The sequence below is a fragment of the Capricornis sumatraensis genome, chromosome 19 (assembly GCF_032405125.1).
Source record: "Capricornis sumatraensis isolate serow.1 chromosome 19, serow.2, whole genome shotgun sequence".
Classification (NCBI taxonomy): Eukaryota; Metazoa; Chordata; class Mammalia; order Artiodactyla; family Bovidae; genus Capricornis; species Capricornis sumatraensis.
The window spans coordinates 56,991,884-56,997,639 of record NC_091087.1 but is presented as its reverse complement, the minus strand read 5'-3'; positions in this window follow the sequence as shown (position 1 = coordinate 56,997,639).

Genomic DNA, 5,756 nt, shown 5'->3' with positions numbered 1-5,756 from the left:
TGGCACCCCACTCCAGTACTCTTGCCTGGAAAATCCCATGGACAGAGGAGCCTGGTAGGCTGCAGTCCATGGGGTCGCGAAGAGTCGGCCACAACTGAGCGACTTCACTTTCACTTTTCACTTTCATGCATTGGGGAAGGAAATGGCAACCCAGTACAGTGTTCTTGCCTGGAAAATCCCAGGGACGGGGGAGCCTGGTAGGCTGCCTTCTCTGGGGTCGTACAGAGTCGGACACAACTGAAGCGATTTAGCAGCAGTACCAGTAGCAGCAAGTAACAAATGGGGATTCCCAGGTGGTGCTAATGGTAAAGATCCTGCCTGCCATTGCAGGAGATAAAAGTGACAAAGTTTCAATCTCTGGGTTGGGAAGATCCTTTGGAGAAAGAAATGGCAACCCACTCCAATATTCTTGCCTAGGGCATCCCATGGACAGAGGCGTCTGGTGGGCTGCAGTCCATGTGGCACAAAGAGCCGGACACAACTGAAGCGACTTAGCACGAAGTTACAAAAGACCTAGGATGAGTCAGTTTCCTTAGATGAGAAAACTTTCCTTAAAGTTTTATTGCCCTTTATTTATGGCCCTTTGAACCCCTTCAAAGGCCTGGGAGAGGTCCTGAAAATATACTACATGAATCATTTTTCTGTAAGATTTGCCAAAATAAGATATTCTAGCTAACTGCAATTTCTTGTTACTTCAACTTCCTCTTCATCATAATTCTCCTGTTTAGTGGTGCTAGGATGGCTGCATGTATGTTGGGGATCCAAATGAAGATAATTTGAGGACATGATTCAGTCAGTTCAGTTCAGTCGCTCAGTCGTGTCCGACTCTTCGCGACCCCATGAATCACAGCACGCCAGGCCTCCCTGTCCATCACCATCTGCCAGAGTTCACTCAAATTCACGTCCATCAAGTCGGTGATGCCATCCAACCATCTCATCCTCGGTCGTCCCCTTCTCCTCCCACCCCCAATCCCTCCCAGCATCAGAGTCTTTTCCAATGAGTCAACTCTTCCCATGAGGTGGCCAAAGTACTGGAGTTTCAGCTTTACCATCACTCCTTCCAAAGAACACCCAAGACTGATCTCCTTTAGAATTAGATTGAGCTTAATGGAATATATGTATCACTTCTGTGTATAGTTGTTTTATAGCTAGTCATTTTCCTATACTCCCACTACTGATGGGATGATTGATCTGGCATTGCGACACACAGGGACAAGGCCAGAATTTGCAAATGAATAACTCTATGGCATCCAGGAATAAAACTGTGGGTAACGGAGGAGAAACAAGAGTTGAAATGTACTAAACAATAATTTAGTATGTGGAAAATTCTTCTAGTAATCTTATGTATAAGATTGTAGACACAAGATTTCGTACTCATTGCCAAACGTTCTGTTCTATCCTGATTATGCTCAATGATACAGTTTACACAGTTATGACTAGAGAAAAATATTTTATGAGAAATGTACAAAATATAATTTTTCAGAATTTCTGTATTTGCAGAAGTACCACTATAAAGATTGAATGTATGTGTGAGGTCACACATTTTATGTATTCTAAAGTATCAGATCACATCTCAATGTATCTGTTTCATCTTGTTATCCTGAAGCTTGACAGTTTCTTAAAATGGTTCACAAAAATGCCTCCTTGAAACTGAAATAGACTGAAAAATGTGGGTTTCAATAAGAAACTCCTATTTACATTCATTGCTAAACTGGTGGTGGTTGTATTGACTAGGCCCTTGTATTTTTGATTATCCAATTCATGACAAGAAGTGAAATCATATTAACATAAGGGAAATATATTTAACATTAGTTCTCAATCGACACAAAAGGGTGACATTAACAACTGCAGCAATGACAACAAACAATGATACAGAGCTGTTATAAAGAATCAGTGACAAACTGATGAACATCTGTGAACAGTTCAAATAGTATTAACATATTCGTAAGTTTTTAAAATTTATAATTTGCTAACATTTCTTTTCTCATGCATCCATTTTGAGAAGCATGACAGAAAATGCCTGGATTGCTTTGAACAGATTGTAAGAAATATCGATGTTAGTGACTCTGTTACTGAAGACTTAGAATAAGGTGAGAAGTGTAATAATGAATATCGAGATTGTTTCAGAAAATATATGAATCATTATGAAGAAACTGTTAGAAATATGGACGTGCAAGTTACTGCCAATGAGAGCTAAGAATGAGGTGACAAACAGTAGAAACGGGATCCTGTCTTAAAGTGGCAGTGAGTTTAGTGGAAGTATGTCTTGCTGTTATGTGGAAAGCAGACTTTGTAAATGACAAAACTGAATATTTAGCTGAGATTTTCCCAGCAAAATGTTGAAAATACAGCAACACTTACATATTTAGTTGGGGAAAGTGTTGAATGATCGTCTTGATATTTATAATGAAATGTGAGAAGAATGAGATAAATTTAGGGTAAAACTGTTAAATAAATAGGAAGGAGGACTCGAGGATTTGAGAATTTTCCAGACTAGCCAGATTGCAAAAGATACTAACATTAAGAGAAAGTATGCTCTAGACCAGAAAACCCAGAGCATGACTGTACAACCTTTTGCCTATACCTCAGAAAGATCAAAAGGTCAGAGTATTCAGTCACATATAAGGCTCTTTAAAAAGACTAAAGGGGTGTGGACCACAGATCTCATTTAAACTTAAAAGAATTTAGGAAGTTAAAAAGCAGAGACATTACATTGCCAACAAAAGTCCACACAGACAAAGCAATGGTTTTTCCAGTAGCCATGTATGGATGTGAGAGTTGGACCATAAGGAAGGCTGAGCACTGAAGAATTGATGCTTTTGAACTGTGGTGTTGGAAAAGACTCTTGAGAGTCCCTTGGAATGCAAGGAGAACAAACCAGTCAATCCTAAAGGAAATCAACCCTAAATATTAATTGGAAGGACTGATGCTAAAGTGGAAGCTCCAATACTTTGACCACCTGATGTGAAGAACTGACTCCCTGGAAAAGACCCTGATGCTGGGAAAGATTGAAAGTGGGAGGAGAAGGGGAAGACAGAGGATTAGATGGTTGGATGGCATCACTGACTCCATGGACATGAGTCTGAGAAGCTCTGGGAGTTGGTGATAGGGAAGTCTGGCATGCTCTACAGCTCATGGAGTAGCAAAGAGTTGGACACGAATGAATGACTGAAGAACAAGGAAGCTTACAGGCATTGTCCCCTCATCCATGTGATCAGTCATAATTGAGGATGAGATTGTCCAGGAAGATCTATGGACAAGCCTCTAACTATGGACAGGAATCTGTTTTTTTGTTGTTGTTTTTTTTTTTTAATAAAAATGTGTTTTATTTTATTTATTTATTTTTTAAAAAAATTTTTACTTTTACTTTATTTTACTTTACAATTCTGTATTGGTTTTGCCATACATTGACATGAATCCACCATGGGTGTACATGTGATCCCAAACATGAACCCCCCTCCCACCTCCCTCCCCACAACATCCCTCTGGGTGATCCCCGTGTACCAGCCCCAAGCATGCTGTATCCTGCATCGGACATAGACTGGCGATTCGATTCTTACATGCTAGTATACACGTTTCAATGCCATTCTCCCAAATCATCCCACCCTCTCCCTCTCCCTCTCCCTCTGAGTCCAAAAGTCTGCTATACACATCTGTGTCTTTTTTGCTGTCTTGCATACAGGGTCATCATTGCCATCTTTCTAAATTCCATATATATGTGTTAGTATACTGTATTGGTGTTTTTCTTTCTGGCTTACTTCACTCTCTATAATCGGCTTCAGTTTCATCCATCTCATCAGAACTGATTCAAATGAATTCTTTTTAATGGCTGAGTAATACTCCATTGTGTTTATGTACCACAGCTTTTTTATCCATTCATCTGCTGATGGATATCTAGGTTGCTTCCATGTGCTGGCTATTATAAACAGTGCTGCAATGAACATTGGGGTACATGTGTCTCTTTCAATTTCTGGTTTCCTCGGTGTGTATGCCCAGCAGTGGGATTGCTGGGTCATATGGCAGTTCTATTTGCAATTTTTTAAGGAATCTCCACACTGTTCTCCATAGTGGTTGTACTAGTTTGCATTCCCACCAACAGAGTAGGAGGGTTCCCTTTTCTCCACACCCTCTCCAGCATTTATTGCTTGCAGATTTTTGGATCGCAGACATTCTGACTGGTATGAAGTGGTACCTCATTGTGATTTTGATTTGCATTTCTCTGATAATGAGTGATGTTGAGCATCTTTTCATGTGTTTGTTAGCCATCCGTATGTCTTCTTTGGAGAAATGTCTATTTAGTTCTTTGGCCCATTTTTTTAAATTTTAAAACAAGTCTGTAATAGTAGAAATCACATACCAAAAATACAGATTACTCTGACGTGATAGCAGAATAGCTTATGGCTGGACTTGAGTTTGGAAGTACTGTATGTGTGAGGGTATCTGGAAATCAGAGGCCAGCTGGATCCTCCCTCCAGCCCATGTCACTAATCTGTAAACAGTAATTTCAAATAGTATGTAGCACTTTTAAACTACTACCGAACTGGAACCTAATTATTTCCCGTATAACACTACTTGGTAAAAATGTTCTTCCTTAGGTTTGAGCAGAAAAGGGCACTTCACACCATTGTTTCTATCATTTGAAATATCTGATTTTTTACAAAAGCAATGTTAAAGGAAATGATGAGTTTGGGCTTTTTGCTCCATTTTGAACATACGGGAAGGTCACTGATTTAAACAAGAAATTAGTGTTTTGTGTGTGTGTGTGTGTTTTTTAAGTAGAATTTAATCCTTTTGCTTCTATGTATTTTAAAAAAATCATTGATGCTATCAAAAGGTTCAGCACTCGAGTCTTAACTTTTATGCAGGTGCCAGCTGTGCTTATTGCTCTGAAACTACACAGAACACACACCTGCTTCTAGTGTATATTCCTAATTGAAAGGAACATGAAGTTCTTAGGGAAATCCAGGTCCAGAACTTTATAAAACGGGTTGTTAGAAACAATCATTGTGGAAGGCCATTAAAATAAAAAAACCCAATTTAAAATACTTGATTCCAGAGTGAAATAAAAATAACTTTAAGAACCTCAGCAAAAAGGAAAATGGCAGGCATCCGCAGTTCAGAATTCCATCCAACATTTCAAGAATCAGAGACTGGCTGGTTCCCACCTCTCTAAAACAAAGCAAGTCATTTTAAAAGCTAAAGAACCCAAGTTAATATAATTTGATCATAAAGTCAGAAGTCCACAATTCAATTTCCTCGGCTAATTCAGAATGCTGGGAACACAGTACATAAAGGAAATAAAAGTATTAGTTGCTCAGTCATGTCCTGACTTTTTACAACCCCATGGACTGTAGCCCACCAGGCTCCTCTGACCATGGAATTTTCTAGGCAAAAATACTGGAGTCAGTTCCCATTTCCTCCTCCAGGGGAGAAACTGTACATAAAGGAAACTTCATTAATGTGCATTAGAGGATACCCCGGGTTAAACTGTTATAGAAAACTGTCTCTTGAGTCTTTAAAATCTATACCAATTCTATACCTCTGGTTGGCCGATTGTTTGTTTCTTTATTTAGGTTTTAAGGTGAATGACCTGAGGATATTTGTTTCCATCAATTCGATTGCTAATCTAAAGGCACAGTTAAAATGTCTATTTTTCTTGCTATCCTCAGAAGAGATTGCTGCAAATCTACTCTATGATTCTCATTCTTCTCAGCTTACAATACAAATACCTTATTATTTTTTTCAAACTATGTCTT